The sequence below is a fragment of the Lactuca saligna genome, chromosome 5, assembly GCF_052625555.1.
Source record: "Lactuca saligna cultivar CGN05327 chromosome 5, ASM5262555v1, whole genome shotgun sequence".
Taxonomy (NCBI): domain Eukaryota; kingdom Viridiplantae; phylum Streptophyta; class Magnoliopsida; order Asterales; family Asteraceae; genus Lactuca; species Lactuca saligna.
This window is the reverse complement of record NC_136421.1, coordinates 9011114-9031898: the sequence shown is the minus strand read 5'-3', so window position 1 is coordinate 9031898 and position 20785 is coordinate 9011114.

The following is a 20785-nucleotide window of genomic DNA, read 5'->3' as shown; positions in this document are numbered from 1 at the left end:
GGCAGTTATGAGTTGGGAAGTTCCAAGGTCACCCTCCGAGATTAGGAGTTTTCTAGGGTTGGCCGGTTATTATCGGAGATTTATCAGGGATTTCTCCAAGATCGCAGTGCCACTCACTAAGTTGACCCGGAAGGGTGTTGCTTTTTCATGGGGTCCCGAGCAGTAGGCTTCCTTTGAGACGCTTCGCCAAAGGTTATGTGAGGCCCCGGTGTTAGCCCTCCCAGAGGGATGAAGGATTTTGTTGTATACTGCGATGCATCGATTTTGGGATTGGGAGCAGTACTGATGCAGAGAGGGCATGTGATAGCGTATGCATCGGGGCAGTTGAAGCCTCATGAGTCGAGGTATCCCACCCATGACCTAGAGTTGGGGGCAGTGGTGTTCGCCCTCAAGATTTGGCGTCATTATTTGTATGGGGTTCGGTGTACGATATTCACGGACCGTAAGAGTCTGAAATATTTGATGGATCAGCCCAACCTAAATATGCGGCAGAGGAGGTAGTTGGATGTGATTAAGGATTATGATTGTAAGATCCTGTACCATCCGGGCAAGGCTAATGTGGTAGCCGACGCCCTGAGTCGTCGGGCGGAGAGTGCCCCGTTGCGAGGTGTATGATTGCGTTTGACCGTGATGACTCCGGTGTTGGACACCATTCGAGGAGCACAAGTTGAGGCAGTGAGGTCGGATAACCAGAAGAGAGAGCGAGTTGTTGGATTGGTATCGGAGTTCGTTACTGATGGTCGGGGGCTTATGACTTTTCAGGGGCGTATTTGGGTACCGTTCGTGGGAGGTACGCGTGCCATTTTGATGGAAGAGGCTCATCGGTCGAAATTCTCAATCCATCCCGGGGCCACTAAGATGTATTTGGATTTGAGGAAGGAGTATTGGTGGCCCTGTATGAAGAGAGACGTTGCGTGGTTCGTCGAGAGGTGCTTAACCTGCTGTAAGGTTAAGGCCGAGCATCAGAGGCCGCATGGTAAGTTGCAGCCATTGGAGGTTCCCGAATGGAAGTGGGAACAAATCACCATGGATTTTATCACTAAACTTCCAAGGACTGCTCGGGGAGTTGATGAAATTTGGGTGATTGTGGATAGGTGGACGAAGAGAGCTCACTTCCTTGCCATCAGTGAGAGTTCTTCCGCAGAGAAGTTAGCAGAGATATATGTGAGGGAAGTGGTAACTCGGCATGGGGTGCCGATCTCGATTGTCTCCGACCGGGACGTGCGTTTCACTTCCTGGTTCTGGAAGAAGTTCCACGAGGAGTTGGCTACTAGGCTGCATTTTAGTACCGCATATCACCCCCAGAATGACGGACATAGTGAGCAGACGATTCAGAACCTCGAGGACATGGTATGAGCATGTGTATTGGATTTTAGGGGAAGTTGGGATATGTATTTGCCGTTGGCCAAGTTTTCTTACAACAACAGCCATCACTCGAGCATCGGGATGCCACCCTTTGAGCTGTTGTACGGGAGGAAGTGTCGAACCCCCATTTGCTAGGGAGAAGTCGGGCAGCGTGTTATGGACAATACGGAGATAGTGCTTCAGACGACAGAGCAAATCCAGTAGGTCAGACAGAGGTTACTGACTGCTCAGAGTCGACAGAAGAGTTATGCGGACAGACGCCGGTCCGAACTTGAGTTCCAAGTTGGTGATTTTGTGCTCCTGAAGGTCTCTCCTTGGAAGGGAGTGATCCGATTCAGGAAGAGGGGTAAGTTGGGGCCCCGATATATCGGATCATTTCGGGTAATCGCGAGGGTAGGCAGAGTAGCCTATCGCTTGGCTTTGTCGGCAGAATTGGGGCAGATTCACGACTCTTTCCATGTGTCGCAATTGCGGAATTGTATAGCCGATGAGTCGGCAGTGGTTCCATTAGACGATATTCAGGTGGATGCGAGCCTGAATTATGCTGAGAGACTAGTGGGCATCAGTGATCGGAAAATCAAGGTTCTGAGGAACAAGGAGGTACCTTTGGTCTTGGTTCAGTGGCAACATCGGAAGGGGTCCGAGATGACATGGGAACCGGAGCGTGAGATGCGAGAGCAGCATCCAGAGTTATTTGCAGAGTAAGACTTCGAGGGCGAAGTCTAGTTCTAGTGGGGGAGAATTGTAATAGCCCGGAATTTTCAGGTATTTATTTTGGATTTATTTATGGAAATTGTGAGTGGACTCGGCGAGTTGGAGCCCAGACTCGCCGAGTAGGATCGCAGATTTGGGCACGGGTTCACGTCCGGACTAGACGAGTCCAAGAGTGGACTCGGCGAGTCCACTCTGTGTGGTGAAACCCTGATTTCCGGGGTTTGCGGCCTATTTAAAGGGCCTTATGGCTGTGATTTGTGCTCACCCAACCCTTAGAGAGAAACCCTTGTGTGCTTGAATGTTTTGAGAGAGAAAGGAAGCATTCTTGACCCTTGTGTGTGTGATTTAGCAAAGAAGGAGAAGATTATAAGAAAGAGGAAGCAAAGGAGGTTGCATTCCGTGGATTTGAAGCTTAGATCATCAATCTAGAGGTATGATTTCGGATTACTTTATGTTTTGTGATGAATAATGGGATCTAGGGTTTCTTATGGGCATTTATGGGATGATTTGATGCCAAATAGTTCCCTTCTTGTGTTGAGGCTCTGGATCTGGATCCATAGAGGTGCAGAGAGCCTCATTCATCAAGCTTTATGTATAGCAATGGAGTTTATGACCTTGGGTGGTAGTATTTGAGACAAAAACATCATTTATGGTCATATAGAGTTTGTAAGATAGTGACTTTACGTGCTAAATATGCTTGGAAGGACTGGATCTATGGGTTAATGGACTAGATATGACCTTATGAGCAAGTTTGAGTCATTGCATGGCACGGACTCACCGATTCCGAAGAACAGACTCGGCGAGTAGTATGAATGTTGCCCAAACACACAGCAAGTGGTCTTGCTGTGTTGGGGAGGGTTGACTCAGTGAGTCAGGGGGAAGTCTGAGTGGACAGGTGGTCTGAGTAAAGCTGGACTCGCCGACTTGTTCTTGAGACTCGGCGAGTTGAGTCGTGGTGGCCCCACAACTCATGCCAGGTGGAACTCGTCGAGTTAGGAGGATACTCGACGTGTCAAGGGAGAATTTCAGGGAAATCAGTGTATACGCTCAGACTCACCGAGTCGCTATTGTGCACTCGCCGAGTCCGGTCAAAGTTGACCGTTGACCGTTGACCTAAGTTGACTTGTTAAAGAGTAGTCAACCTTAGTTGGGAAAGTGTTAATTAGAGATGAATTGTGATTTAGGAGGACTTTAGCTCGGGGGATCGAGCACAAGTGATTTCAGGATTCACGATTTACCGAGACGTGACGTGATTCTTCTCACTATACTTTACCTTGAGTAGGTAACTAGAGTTATGTGATAAAGTGCTTGTATGCTATATTTGTGTTATGTGTTGTGCTGCATTATTCTTTGTGATTTATGCTGTGCATGTTTACAGAGTTAGAACCTGAGGGTTCACAGTGTTTGGGTGCACGGACCCACAGAGTTATAGCCTCGAGTGGCTAATATGTGTTATATGTGGTATTTTGTGGAAATCACTAAGCTTTGTTCTTATAGTGTTTGATGTTATTGTTTCAGTTACTAGCGACGACCGCGGGAAGGCGCCGACTTAATTCGTACACACACGGAGTTTATACATTTGTGATCTTGGGATTTTGTATTTACTTGAATTGGATAATTAATATGGTTGTTTTATGAATATTAAATGAATTATGCTTTATGAAAATTTGGAAAAAAAATGTTTTGAGATTTACGGTGTTACAGGTAAAGTCTTGGCTTGGTAAATGTTTCATTGTTAAAGGATCTAGGAGAGGCCATATACATTCATTGAATAAGTATTTACATAGATAAGTAGAGACACTTACTTACGCTTAGCCAGAGTACTTATTTGGATAAATATTAAAAAGGTTCAATATGGAAAATTCCAAGAAAGGGGATTTACGAATACATCATATTGTAAAATTGAGCATGTCTTAATGTGATAGTCTTGATAAGGAAACAGATGCAATGAGTCGAGTCCCATATGATTTGGCTATAGGATCGATCATGTACGCTATGATGTATACTCGACCTGATTTGGCTTATGATTTAAGCATGGTTAGAAAGCATCAGGGAAACCTTGCCGCAACTCATTAGACAACAGTGAAAAACATACTTAAATATTTGAAAAAACAAGATATAGTCTTAGTTTTGGCAGCAAAGATGAACTCAAATTGAGTGGTCATAATGACACTAGTTTTCAAATAGACTGGGATAATAGTTAGTCGCAATATGGTTGGGTGTTTATATTGAATGGTGAATCAGTAACTTAGAAGAGTTCCAAGCAGTAGACGATGGCCAACTCTACTTGTGAATCATAGTACATCACAACAAGAGAGGCAAAAAGGAAGCAACATGGTTAAAGAATTTCATTGAAGATCTTGGAGTTGTTCCATCAATCCAAGAGACCATTGATACTTTCTGGAACAACTAAGGTGCGGTTGCTTTAACCAAAGAACCAAAGGATCATAGTAGATCAAGGCACATCGAAAGAAAATACCATTATACCCAACACCAACTTGAAGAAGGCAAACCTATGGTGAATCATGTATCATCAGAGGACAATTCTACTGACATCTCACAAAGGGTTTGAGCAAGATTAAGAACTTCGAGCAAAGTAGGAACGTTGGGTTTGAGAGATGATATTAGATTCTGGATGTTGGTAGTTAGTTAATAATTTTGAAACAATGCAAATATTAAATTGCAGTTAAATGGTGATTAAGTAATAAAGATTTATTTATGTTCAAAGAGTGTGATACCATAGTCAATTTATTTATTCTGGTGTTTCACTTTGCATGTTTATTTCCTGAATATTATGTTATTCGGAATACCATAGTCATTCATACTTAAGGGAGTAAATACCAACTAAAGACTATCACATAATATTTGTAGATTGTCCATGGTGATTAGACATTGCCTAGGGATTGCTGCAATATTTATGAGAACTTAGAAAATAGGGGTTTTGAGTGTTGGGTAAACAAAAACTAAATTAATGTGTTCAATTCGTTGTCTGATAATGTCATCACAAATAGGTAAATTGAGAAAAATAATCTTGGACCATGAGTTTGATTCATATCCATGTCTCATCTCTATATGGTATCTTTAAGAACGAAAAGATAGTCGATCACTTATCTTAGGGTTGGCATTTGATTTGATTAGAGTTTGGCAGTGTCTTTGGAAACCGTAGTTTACTAGATATTTGAAGTTATACTTATAATTATAGTTGACGGCTTATTCAAGTGGGAGTCTGTTGTAGTAAGTGTCTATGGTTTTTAACTAAAGTGGCATAAATCTAAAGAATAAAAGTAAAGTCCTTTGTGTGTTTCCCTAATCACTAGGAAATAGCTTGGATTGATATTAAGAGACGAACATATGATTTATTAACATATTAACTGAAAATAGTAATAATTAATTGAGAGTTAATCATAATTAATTGGAATTAATTTTGGATTAATTACAATTAATAAAAGGTACTAGGATTAAATTGTAATTATTCAATAGTTGAACAAGAAAGGAAATTTTAGATCCTTCCATCATATGGACGGTTTTGGTGGAGGATAAAAGGGTTTTGGAAGCCCTCTTAATCACATAAGGAAACAAGATTTGAATAGGTTTAAAATATTATTATTTTAATAATGAAATCAAGGGTTTTAGGGTTATCTGACAGCTATAGAAAGGCTCCAAAGCCTAATCAAAACCAATCTCTAGCCACCTCCATAGAATTTAAAATCCCCCCTTTCATCTCCATCCTAAATATTGATCATAACCACTTGGGTTGTGGTGACTTGGTAAGGCATGTGGAAGATATGGTGGATAACCTATTGACCCATGTTCAAATCCTGGCACCACTCAGCCCTTGTGGCCATAGAGGTTCGCCTGCAGTGACTCCAGGGCATGAGGCAAAGCTTTATGTTTGCAGCAGGGGATTAGTCGGTGCGCGAAAGCTGGCCCGGAAACCCTTGTTAGGGAAGTTCCCTTTCCAAAAAAAATATATATATATATTGATCATTGGATTTCCTAGGGTTTTAAGTTTGACATATTAGAGGTTACCATAATATCGGACCTTATCTTTCCAAAAGAGGTCTACAAAAGAGTTGCTAGTATAAATTGTTGTTGCTAAAGGTATGCTTGTTATCCTCTTAGATTTCGATTTAGTAGGTCAAACTGATGTTGTTTCATACAATATGTTGCCATAATAATTAAAATGTCATAGAAGTTCTAAATTGCATGTGCCCATAAGAGTTTATGTGTAGTGGTACAAATCTTTTTCTTATAACCTAGAAAACCTATCACTTTAGATATGACATGCATTTTTGGTGTAGCGGATCCCAACAATGAAATCAATTTTATATACCAATCGTCGATATTCAACGACATCTACCTTACGAGCTCGTACGATGTGCTGATTCAAGCAAATGACACATCATACAAGCGTTTGTATTATCTGATTATCACGAGTTACCAACATTTGTTAAATCATTCTCATGTCCAAATGATGAAAAGCGAATAAAGTTTAAGTCAGCCGAAGAATTTGCTAGGAAGGATATCAATTGAGCATTTTGGTGTTCTAAAGAGACTTTGTTAGATACTCTCATTACCGACACGATCTTTCGAGCGAAAAAAAAATAAGTAGCCTGATATACACATGCATTATATTGCATAATTAAATTATAAAAGATGAGGGAATGACGACTTGTCACTATAATGAAAATAAAGATTTAACAAAATGTCGAAGGAGTAGGTATTTGTACGTAGGAGTACATGACGATTAGAGTTGAAGTATACGATTGAGTTGGGCACCACTACCATCTTGCTAATTTGGTGGAACATATCTTCATTGTTCAAGTAATTCGTTGTCTACAATTTTAACGACAAATTATTCGACGATACGGATGAAGAATTAGATATGTCTGTAGATGATTCAAACAAGTATTATGATGACATTATGAATGACGACAATTATACGCAACATACTATTGAATGTTTTGATTATGTTTTTTTTCTTATTTATGTATATAATTTAGTATGTATTTCTTTTATAATTAATGAACTAATTTCCTTTTATATAAGTATATTTTATTAAATTACATTTTATTTAATTAAAAAAAAAATCAAAAGTGTGATGAGTATCTTATTATTTCATACTATTAGTTTTGTGGGCAAGGGAAATGTAAGAGAAAAATGATATGACGTTGACGTGACAACCTGAAAATATGATGGGTTGTTGTACCATACATACCATTCTTATTTGAGGTTTTAACTATCACCTTGATTGATGATTCATCGGATAAGGATTGGGTTTCGTATAGGGGAGGTCCGAAGTTCAAATATTGGGAGTTTTAATCATAAGTTGGTCGGATGAGCCGATGAGGTGCTACTGTGTCGGTTGTAAATACAAGACAAGACATCTTTATATTTTCACCAATACGGTGAACCATCTCCGGAGCAGTCTATTTTATACAAAATGTTATTTTAAATATGAATGTTATTTTGATGTTGGAACTTGAACCTCTTTATCTTATTTATCTTAATATTTTTGAATCCAATAAGGAAATAATTGTTTAAAAATTATTTAAACACACGCAAATTTATTTGGCACGTATTTAGGTGTTGTATTTCTCATCAATCTTTCGCAATTTTCCGTTACACTTTTTAATGAAATTTATTATTCAACCCCCATAACAAGCAATAAATTATACATATTCTTTATCTTTGACAGACGTAATTGCGTACAACTTTTTTGTCTACAACAAAATTTACTTATAAAGTTTGAACAACCAAACCTGCAAAGCAAAAGTCAAAACTTGTTTCCGACTGACATTTGGGGCGGGCCCAAATGGTCCAAGCATGCAAAGTAAATAAAGGACGAAGCTTTTCTTTTATGATGATACAAAACACCCCCCTTTTCACAACCTTCAAACATTCATTTCGATCAATGTGTGAACTAGGATATTTGTTAATTATTTTATGTACTTTTACCTAAAAATATTGAAAGTGTTAAACCAAGACAACCTCTGAATATTAGATACGATTTTAAAATAACAGATTCAAAGTTTGTCAGGGAGATATGGATATAAGCTTTATCGTCCATATGAAAACACATTACGTCATTAATTAAGACTATTCGTATCAATCGAATGATTTGATATTTCAAATATGTCATGTCATATTTTAGAAATAATTCACGGCTTCACGCACAAATTCAATGTTAACACTCTTTTCAAAATTATCTCGTTGACATATATACAACTATGTTATACATAGTTCCAATCATATAAAATTTTAAAATACCCATTCAAAATGAATATCAACATAATAGTTATTACACAATTAATATTGAAAAAATATGGGTTTTCTAACTAATGATTTTTAAAAAATGAAAGGAATCTTTTATAATGAAATTTTATAATTAGGCAATCATGCCTACAAGTTATCTTTTTTTTTTTATGCAATAATTTTATTAAAAACTAATAAATAGTTACATATTATACATTACATAGAAGAAATAGATAGATAAAAGTTTTATAACCATCCAATCAAATTAGCCACAATGTTAGTGTAACACCGTAAATTTTCAAAACAATTTTCCGCATTTATAAAAGCATAATTCATTTGTAAATCATAAAAACATCATTGTTTGAAACTCAATTTATAACATATAACAATCCCAAGATCTCGTAGCATAAAAATCCCGTATGTGTACTGATCAAGCCGACGCCTTCCCGCGATCCTCACTAGTACCTGAAACACATAACACAAAACACTGTAGGCACAAAGCTTAGTGAGTTCCCCAAAATACCACATATAACACATATTAGCCACTCGAGGCTATAACTCTGTGAACCCTCAGGTTCTAACTCTGCAAGCATGCACAACATAAATCACATAGAAGAATGCAGTGCAACAATATATATATATATATATATATATATATATATATATATATATATATATATACAATGTATCACATAACTCTATTTACCTACTCAAGGTAAGGTATAGTGAAAAGACTCACCTCACGTATCTCGGTAATATATGTCTCGGAGTAAATATGATTTAGCCTCCGCCTAATCACACAAAGTAATACACTCATAAATACAACTGAACTCAACCCTAAAGGTCAACAAGGTCAACGGTCAACTTTGAGCGGACTCGGCGAGTGCACTAGGGCGACTCGGCGAGTCTATACGTGTCCACTGACTCCCTTGGATCCTCTCTTAACACACCGAGTACTTCTCTGACTCGACGAGTTTCACCTGGCATAAATCACGGGGCTATCACGACTCAACTCGCCGAGTCTCAAGGAAAACTCGGCGAGTTCCAACTTAACTCAGTCCCCCCTGACTCTCCCTGACTCACTGAGTCGACCCCTCAACTCGACAAGACCACTTGTTGAGTGGTTACGGGCAAACTTCATGCTACTCGTCGAGTCTATTCTTCAGACTCGGCGAGTCTATGCTATGCATAAACTTAAACTCACTTTTGAGGTCAGATATGTTCCATACAATCATAGATCTGGCCTCCCCAAGTATGATAATCACGTAAAGTCCAAACCTTAGTGCTCAAACAACAACTATTTGCTCCTAAATGATGTTTTAGCGCCATATCTCATAACTCTAGGTCAAAAATCCCATGAATCCTCATAAAGCTTAAGGAATAAAGCTTCTCTGGACCTCTATGGATCCCATCTCAAGCCTCATCACAAATAGGGACGAAATTGACATCAAATCTAACCAACAAAGGGGTCAAGAAACCCTAAACCCCCATGTTCATCATAACAACAGAAAAGGGAGCCAAAATATACCTCCAAAATGATGCTCTGAGCTCCAAAATCTAAGGATGTCCACCTCCCTTGCCTCCTATTAGCTAGAATCTCCTTTGCCTTGCCAAACCAAGCTTCAAAAGTCAATAATGGCCTCTTCTCTCTCCCAAAACGCTCAAAAGCTCTTTAGGGTTTCTCTCTGGGTTGGTGGCCGCAAATGACGGCCATAAGCCCCTTTAAAAAGGTCTTAAACCCTGGAAATTAGGGTTTCATTAAACAGCATGGACTCGCCGAGTCTAGATGCGACCCCACGCACAAAACCGCGATCCTACTCGGCGAGTTTAGACTCGAACTCGCCGAGTATCCTCACAATCACCCAAAAATAAAAGAATAAAAATAATACCTGGGAATCCGGGGTGTTACAATTCTTCCCCACTATAATTAGACTTTGCCGTCGAAGTCTCACTCCGCAAATAGCTCCGGATGCTGCTCACGCATCTCACGCTATGGCTCCCAAGTTAACTCTGACCCTTTCCGATGCTGCCACTGGACTTGCACCAGTGGCACCTGTTTATTCCTCAGGACCTTAATTTTTAGATCTCTGATCGCCACTGGTCTCTCAGCTTAATTCAGGTTCACATCTACCTGAATATCCTCTAGTGGCACTACTGCTGACTCGTCGGCTACGCACTTCCGCAATTGCGACACGTGGAAAGTTTCGTAAATCTGACCCAACTCTGTTGGCAACTCCAAACGATAGGCTACCTTGCCTACCCTCGCGACCACCCTGAAGGGACCAATATATCGGGGCCCCAACTTGCCCTTCTTCCTAAATCGAATCACTCTTTTGCGAGGAGAGACCTTTAGGAGCACAAAGTCGCCGACCTGAAACTCAAGCTCGGACTGGCGTCTGTCCGCATAACTCTTCTGACGACTCTGAGCGGTCAACAACCTCTGTCTGACCTGCTGGATCTACTCTTCCATCTGAAGCACGATCTCGGTACTATCCATCACGCGCCGCCTTACTTCTCCCCAGCAGATAGGGGTCCGACACCTCCTCCCATACAACAGCTCAAAGGGCGGCATGCCAATGCTTGAATGATGGCTGTTATCGTAAGAAAACTCTGCCAAGGGCAAATGCGTGTCGCAACTCCCACTGAAATCCAACACACATGACTGGAGCATATCCTCGAGCATCTGAATCGTCCGCTGGCTCTATCCGTCAGTCTGGGGTTGGTATATGGTACTAAAATGCAGCCTACTACCCAATTCCTCGTGAAATTTCTTCCAGAATCTGGAAGTGAGATGCACATCTCGGTCTGAGACAATTGAGATCGGCACCCCATGCCGCGATACCACCTCCCTCACATACACCTCGACTAAATTCTCTGAGGAAGAGTTCTCGCTGATAGCAAGGAAGTCGGCGCTCTTTGTCAACCTGTCCACAATCACCCCAATTGCATTGAATCCCCTAGCAGTCCTTGGCAATTTGGTGATAAAATCCGTGGTAATCTATTCCCACTTCCATTCAGGAACCTCCAACGACTGCAACTTACCATGCGGCCTCTGGTGCTCGGCTTTAACCCTACGACAGGTCAAGCACCTATCAACAAACCACGCGACATCTCTCTTCATACAGGGCCACCAATACTCCCTCTTCAGATCTAAATACATCTTAGTGGCTCCGGGATGGATCGAGAATCTCGATTTATGTGCCTCCTCCATCAAGATGGTACGCGTTCCTCCAACAAACGGTACCCAAATCCGACCCTGGAAGGTCATAAGCCCTCTGCTATCGGTCACGAACTCCTTCACCTGCCCGATAACTCATTCTCTCTTGGGGTTCTCCGGTCTCAATGCCTCAGCCTGAGCCCCTCTGATGGTGTCCAATACCGGAGTCATCACTGTCAATCTCATACAAATATCCCAAATCGGGGCGCTCTCTGATCTACGATATAGGGTGTCAGCCACCACATTAGCCTTGCCCAGGTGATACAGGATCTCGCAATCATAATCCTTTACCACGTCCCACCATCTCCTCTGTCACATGTTCAGATTCTGTTCATCCATCAAATACTTCAAACTCTTGTGATCCGTGTATATCGTACACCGAACCCCATACAGGTAATGACGCCAAATCTTGAGGGTGAACACCACAGCCCGCAACTCTAGATTGTGGGTGGGATATCTTGCCTCATGGGGCTTCAGCTGCCTCGATGCGTATGCGATCACATGCCCCCTCCACATCAACACCGCACCCAACCCAGATATCGATGCGTTACAACACACCATGAAGTCCTCCAACCCCTCTGGAAGAGTCAACACCGGGGCTTCGCATAATCTCTGGCGAAGAGTCTCAAATGAGGCCTTCTACTCTGGGCCCCAGTTGAACACCACACCCTTCCGGGTTAATCTGGTGAGAGGAACAACAATCTTGGAGAAATCCCTTGTGAACCTCCGATAATAGCCAGCCAACCCTAGAAAACTCCTGATCTCAGAAGGAGATTTCGGCACCTCCCAACTCATTACAGCCTCAATCTTGGCCGGATCGACCAAAATCCCCTCTTGGTTAACGAGGTGACGAAGGAACTGCACCTCTCGTAACCAAAAATCACACTTGGAGAATTTGGCATAAAGCCTCTCCGATCTCAGCACGCTGAGGATCTCCCACAAATGCTCCTCATGCTGCTCCCTGGACTTTGAATACACCAAAATGTCATCAATGAACACAATCACTGATCGATCCAGCATCGGTCTGCATACCCTGTTCATGAGATCCATGAATGTTGCAGGCGCATTGGTGAGCCTGAATGGCATCACCACAAACTCCTAATTCCCATAACCTGTCCTGAATGCAGTCTTCTGGATATCCTCCTCGCGCACCCTCATCTGATGATATCCAGATCTCAGATCAATCTTGGAAAATCAAGATGCTCCCTGCAGCTGATCGAACAAATCATCGATCCTCGGCAAAGGTTAACGGTTCCGTTAACTTATTCAGCTCTCGATAATCTATGCACATTCGGTGCGAACCATCCTTTTTCTTCACAAACAGGCTTAATGCTCCCCACGGAGAGCTGCTCGGCCGTATAAGCCCCTTCCCCAGCAGTTCCTGAAGTTGTGAGGATAACTCCTGCATCTCTGGAGGTGCAAGGAGATAGGGCGCCATGGCGATAGTTGCTACCCCCGGAATCAAATCAATGCGAAACTCCACTTGCCTCTCGGGAGTCATTCTCGGTAACTCCTCAAGGAAAACATCTGGGAATTCACACAATAACGGGACCTCCTCAACCGCACTCGGTCTCATTGCACCAACCCTCGTATCCATCACATACGCTACAAAACCACTATAGCCCTGCTGTAGACTTTGCCTCGCTCTAGCAGCCGAACAAAATGTTGAATCGGGATGGGTACCATCGCCATACATAGTAAGAACTCCCCCAATTGGGTCTCGTATAGTCACCAGTTGTTGCTCGTAGTAGATAACTGCTCCAAATCTGCTCAACCAATGCATGCCTACGATGACACAGACATCCCCCATCGCAATCGGGACCAAATCAATAGGAGACTCTACACCGAAAATCTCAAGTACACATCCTTGAATCACCTCCATGGCATATACTGCTCTCTCGTCGGCGATGGAAACTCTCAGAGGTTGACTCAACACCTCTCGACTAATGTTGATGTGCCGACTGAAAGCCAACGATATAAAAGATCGACTCGCACCCGAGTCAAATAACACCAAAGTAGGTACAAAATTCACAAGAAAAGTACCTACGCATATCATAATATAAGCATCAAATCTTAAACATTAAATAATTACATGAAAGAATACATACCAGCCACGACATCGGGCGCTGCGCGGACCTCCTCCGCGGTCAAATGGAAGGCTCTCCCTCGCGCCTTCGGTACCTCGGCCTTCACTGGCCGGCTCTCAGTAGCTCTGATAGCAGCAGGGGCAGATCCCTGTGGTGCTCCCTGGGTAGTCCCTCGCAACAATTGACACTCTGCCTTCCGGTGTTCGGTCTGGTTGCAGTGAAAACACACTGCAAACCCCTCTGGGCAGTCTTTGGCCATATGCCCCTCCTTGCCACACTTGTAGCAAGATCCCTCTCTACAAACTCCATCATGACCCTTTCCACACTTCCCACAAGTGTGACCCTTCTAGCTCCCTACCCTGGAATCAGCGGGCTTGGCCCGCTAATTGGTTGTCGGTTGAGACTTTGCCGGTCACCGATCCCTCCCCTGAGACTCCGCCTCCTCCCTCGCCTGAGTCTCTAGCTCGATCTCCCTCTTCTGATCATTTTCCTGAAGCTCGGCAAATGTCCGGTATGAGGAGTTCAACACGAACTCCCGAATGTCTCTCCTCAAAATACTCAAATAACGACTCATTCGTGCCTTCTCAATAGACATGTGTTCAGGGCAGAACTTTTCCCTCTCATGAAACGTCCTGGTAATAGCCGTAACAGACTCCGTACCCTGCTTGAGGGTCAAAAACTCCTGTGCCAACCAATCTCGTTCCACCGAGGGAACGTACTCATCACGAAACATGGTGGTGAACCTCTCCCAAGTCACCGCAGCAAGCTCTGGTAGAGAATAGTGTGCTGTCGCAAACTTCCACCAGTCCTTCGCCCCTAGGTGAAGCTGGTTCAGCACAAACCAAACCTTCAAGTGCTCCGGACACGAGAAAGTATAGAAACATCCCTTAATGTCAGATACCCATCTCATCGATGCAATCGGATCCTACGTCCCATCAAACTCTGGTGGCTTCGTGTTGCTGAACTCCCTGAACAACAACGAGTCACCCCCTTACGTCCTAGTAGCAATGACGACTGCAGTGGCCGCTGCGACAACAGCCTCAAAAAGAGCGGCATAATGCTCGTCAAAAGTCTCAATCAGCGTGGTCTTAATAGATCTGAACATCTCTGGTATCTCTGTCCTGATGGCCACAACCACCTCCTCATGGATGATCCGGCGGATCTCCTCATCATCAGTCTCGCTGCTCTCTGGCATAAGTCGTGTCCTCACAATGATCTACCTCTGAAATACAACATACGATATATTAGAAATTCATTCGAGCATACTCACAATCGATAACGCATCCCTCCTTGATCTCTGGCATCCCGAAGATTCTTACTTGAATTGTACACCGCCCCGGTGTTTTTAGTAGTACGGGCGCAATACTACTGTCCACACCGTATCAGTGTACACCCCAAGTCCTCCTCTTAGGATACCAAGTCCCAAGTACTCTATTATGCATAATCCACTCTCTATAGATCTCTCATAGCTCCTCACTGCTACCTACTCACTCACAAGCATCTCATAGCAGCTCACTTTCCCTTAGGCTAAGGCATCATAAATCAGGCCACCCTAGTCCTAATAGGAATACCCAACCCATTCTAGCAAGAGAATACATCATATCAATCTCATAAACATATAACATAAGGGTATTTTGGGAAATCACCGTTCGGGCGCTGACTGATCCTACACACGTCTCTGCTCTATGTTGCTCTAAAAATCTTTTACTTCTTTTAGAAAACTTGGTTCTCTTTTGAAAATATTTTCCAAATCCTCAGTTTGAGTTCAAATACTCCCGAAGGTGTACTCGAATCCCTCAAACCAGGGCTCTGATACCAACTTGTAACACCGTAAATTTCCAAAACAATTTTTTGCATTTATAAAAGCATAATTCATTTGTAAATCATAAAACCATCATTGTTTGAAACTCAATTTATAACATATAACAATCCCAAGATCTAGTAGCATAAAAATCCCGTGTGTGTACTGATCAAGCCGGCGCCTTCCCACGATCCTCGCTAGTACCTGAAACACATAACACAAAACACTGTAAGCACAAAGCTTAGTGAGTTCCCCAAAATACCACATATAACACATATTAGCCACTCAAGGCTATAACTCTGTGGGTCCATGCACCCAAACTCTGTGAACCCTCAGGTTCTAACTCTACAAGCATGCACAACATAAATCACATAGAAGAATGCAGTGCAACAACAATATATATAAAACACTGTATCACATAACTCTATTTACCTACTCAAGGTAAAGTCTAGTGAGAAGACTCACCTCGCGTATCTCGGTAATATCTGTCTCAGAATAAATGTGATCTAGCCTCCGCCTAATCACACAAAGTAATACACTCATAAATACAACTGAACTCAACCCTAAAGGTCAACAAGGTCAACGGTCAACTTTGACCGGACTCGGCGAGTGCACTAGGGCAACTCGGCGAGTCTATACGTGTCCACTAAGTCCCTTGGATCCTCTCTTGACATGCCGAGTACTTCTCTGAATCGATGAGTTTCACCTAGCATAAATTGTGGGGCCACCACGACTCAACTCGCTGAGTCTCAAGAACAACTCGGCGAGTTCCGACTTGACTCAGTCCCCCCTGACTCTCCCTGACTCATTGAGTCGACCCCTCAACTCGACAAGACCACTTGCTAAGTGGTTACGGGCAAAATTCATGCTACTCGCTGAGTCTATTCTTCAGATTCGGCGAGTCCATGCCATGCATAAACTCAATCTCACTTGTGAGGTCAGATCTGTTCCGTACAATCATAGATCTGGCCTCCCCAAGCATGATAATCACGTAAAGTCCAAACGTTGGTGCTTAAACAACAACTATTTGCTCCTAAATGATTTTTTAGCCCCATATCTCGTAACTCTAGGTCAAAACTCGCATGAATCCTCATAAAGCTTAAGGAATAAAGCTTCTCTAGACCTCTATGGATCCCATCTCAAGCCTCATCACAAATAGGGATGAAATGGACGTCAAATCTAACCAACAAAGGGGTCAAGAAACCCTAAACCCCCATGTTCTTCATAACAACAGAAAAGGGAGCCAAAATATACCTCCAAAATGATGCTCTGAGCTCCAAAATCGAAGGATGTCCACCTCCCTTGCCTCCTCTTAGCTAGAATCTCCTTTGTGTTGTCAAACCAAGCTTCAAAAGTCAACAATGGCCTCTTCTCTCTCCCAAAACGCTCAAAAGCTCTTTAGCGTTTCTCTCTGGGGTTGGTGGTTGCAAATGACGGCCATAAGCCCCTTTAAATAAGTCTCAAACCCTGGAAATTAGGGTTTCATTAAATAGCATGGACTCGCCAAGTCCAGACGCGAACCCGCACACAAAACCGCGATCCTACCCGGTGAGTTTAGACTCCAACTCGCCGAGTCTCCTCACAATCACCCAAAAATAAAAGAATCCGGGGTGTTACAGTTAGAGTTTCTATTCGTGATTCAAAAATAAGATCATGTCATAATCTTGTCAAAAATAGATTGATTTTTGGTTTTTGAGAACTAACAATCCATTCATTAGACAAGTGGGAATTACCATGGTATTATAGCATAAAAAAGTCTCGTTTTATATGCGAGACCACTTCCGTATTATAACAAATTAGTGAGGAATTTGGTCACTATTATAAAACCAAATAATTTACATGTTGTCATTGTTAATATTGTCATATGATTATGATAAAGAGGGATTACAAAAGTCTTCAAAAGAAAAGCATAAAGACTACAAAGAATAAAGCGGATATAAATAGTAAACCCTGATGGGCTAAAGACTAAAGGGCCCATAAACAAGCGGGCTAATAATATATAGACTAACATCCCCCCTCAAACTCACGATGCCGCAACAATTATCATTGAGAGTTTGTCACATAAGAACCGAAATCGAGAAGCTGATAAAGCCTTCGTAAAAATAGCCGCAAGTTGCAATGTTGATGAAACAAATGGAAGTGAAATGGTCCCGAGCTGCAGGTCATGACGGGTAAAGTCACAATCAATCTCAATGTGCTTTTTCCGCTCATGAAAAATAGAATTCTTTGCAATTTGTATCGCACTTTTGTTATCACAATTCAAGGGAGTAGATGAGGAAATGTAAACTCCCATATCCGCAAGCAGCCACCGTAAACAGATAATGTCACATGTAGTTACAGCCATAGCACGATATTTAGCCTCTGTAGAAGATCTAGAGACAACATCCTATTTCTTGCTCCTCCAAGAAATAAGTGACTCTCCAAGAGATACACAAAATCCAGTGGTGGACTTATGATCATGATGATCACCATCCCAATCAGCATCACTATAGGCACGTAACTCAAGAGAAGATGTCAAGGGAAACAAGAGAGTCTGAAACTGAGTGCCACAAAGATATTTCAGAATACGAAGAACAGCTCCCCAATAAACAGAGGTAGGAGCAGTAATAAACTGACTGACAACATGAACAACATGAGCAATATCTGGACGAGTAACTGTGAGATAAACCAAACTTCCCACAATAGTGCGATAAAGATTCGGATCGGACAAAGGAACACCATTAGTAGGAGAATATCATGCATTGGTTTCAAGAGGAGTATCAACAGTCCGATTGTCAGAGAGGCCCGCCCATGTAAACAAGTCAGATATATATTTAGTCTGAGAAAGAAGGTACCCTTTCTTAGACTGAGCAACCTCAATACCCAAGAAATAACGCAGCAAGCCCAAATCCTTCATAGCAAAACGATGAGCGAGATCATGCTTCAAAGACTCAATACCACCATGGTCATCACCTGTAATAATCAAGTCAACCACGTATAAGGACAGAAGAATCCGTCCCACACTCGAGCATCTAACAAACAAAGCAGAATCATGATTACTCTGGACAAATCCAAGAGAGGTAATCACAGTAGAGAATTTCTCAAACCAAGCACGAGGGGCTTGCTTGATCCCATACAAAGCTTTGCGAAGCTGACAAACTTCACCCGAACGGTGTTGAATACCAGGGGGAGGAGTCATATAAACTTCTTCATGGAGGTCACCATTCAAAAAGGCATTCTTGACATCCATTTGAAAGATCTTCCATTATCGGACGGATGCAAATGAAATCATAGTACGAACTGTCGTCATCTTTGCAACAGGGGCAAATGTCTTCTCGTAGTCAAAACCATACTGTTGGGAATACCCTTTTGCTACAAGTCTAGCCTGGTACCGTTCAACAGAACCATCAGCTTTAGTCATTATCTTGTATACCCAATGATAGCCTATCGTATGTTTCCCAGGAGGAAGAGAAACCAAATCCCATGTATGAGTCTGATGGAGAGCAGTGAGTTCTTCAACCATAGCATTCTGCCAAAGAGGATTTAAAATAGCTTCTTTATATGATTCAGGTTCAGACAGATGATGAATGCTTGTTATAAATGAAGCAAATGGTCCTGAATATATGTAGAGTAAGAAAAATCCGGTAGCTTGATGGATTTGACAAGACGAGAAGATCTCCTGAGGGGTGGTGGTGCTGGAGGTGGATCCTCGATTTCAATAATCGAAGGATCAGACTTAGGAACAGGTGGAGACGAGGCACCCTCTAAAGAGGTGGGTGTGTCATGAGCTGAGGAATCATGTGACATAGATGAATCTCGAGCCTCTATATCTTCATCAAAAGGGTCAATATGCAAAAGATCGGATTGTGTTACATTGTGGGTTGTAGCAGGGATTGAGTAGAAAGGAATATGTTCCAAAAAAGTAACATGCCGAGAAACATATAACTTCTGACTTACAGGATCATAGCAACGTATCCCTTCTGTCCAATACCATACCCCAAAAATACACAAATAGCAGATTTCGGCCCCAACTTGCTCCTTTCAACATGAGGACGAAGAACAAAACAAGTACATCCAAAAACTCGTAAGGAAGAGTAATCTGGTAGATAACCATAAAACTTCTCCAAAGGAGACATTCCTGAGTTCAATGAAGTAGGGATACGATTAATCACATACACAGCAGTTAGGATTGCTTCTCCCCAAAAGGCACTAGGGACCTGTGCAGACAGAAGCAATGAGCAGGCAGTCTCAACGATATGATGGTGTTTTCGTTCTGCAACACCATTTTGCTGAGGTGTGTCAGTACACGAAGACTGGTGTATGATACCATCAGAAGCAAGTAACTGAGTGAAATCATTAGAGGTATATTCACCCCTAAGTCACACCTGAAGCACTTAATCATAGCCGAATGTTAAGTTTTAACAAGAGCTCTAAAATTGCAGTGAATATCAAATAAATCAGATCTGCGTTTCATAAGATAAACCCATGTATATCGAGTATAATCATCTATAAAAGATACATAATAGGTTGACCCACCCTTTGTGGATACTAGTGTAGGACCCCACACATCAGAATGAATAATGTCAAAAGGAGCAGTACAACAAGACATACTTTTATTGAAGGGTAAAGCAGAGAATTTTGCCAGTTTACAGCCACTACAATCAGAGTTTAAATGACCCAAAACACCATTAGATGCAAAAAAATTGAAACATGATACAGACACATGTCCCAAACGCGAATGCCAAAGATAAAACTCAGACGACAAAGGACTCAAACGAAAAGAAGATAAATCAATGCTGGAAACAGCAACAACAGATACTTTGAGGACCTCAAAGACATATAGTTCTCCCTCCCTATGGACGATCCCAATCACCTTCTGGGTGTGTTGATTCTGTATAACACAGACAAAATCAGAAAAGAACACCCAGTTACCAGACTTACATAAGTGACTGACTGAGGGAAGATTCAACGTAAGTTTGGGAATGTAATAAACATCAGGAAGAGTGGTATGAGAAACAGAGACAAACCCAACACCCTCAACTAGCATAGATGTATCACTAGAAGACTTAATAGAAATAGATGACACTTGCGACAAAGAAGAAAATGATGACAAATGAGGAGTCATATAATGAGTTGCACCAGAATCTAAAATCCTCAAAGATGAGGGAATACCTGATGTATCAGATGAAGAAGGCCCATAATAAGCCATAGATGCAGACATTGCAGTGGATTAGTATTGTCTGAAATCTCAAACATTTTGGTATCCAATGCAGATGGTGGCATGTTTCCAACAGATTTTGTGTCAACTGGTGGCACAGCAGTAGCACCAAACTGTGGAGGACGAGAGGTCCATGGAGGAGTAACAGA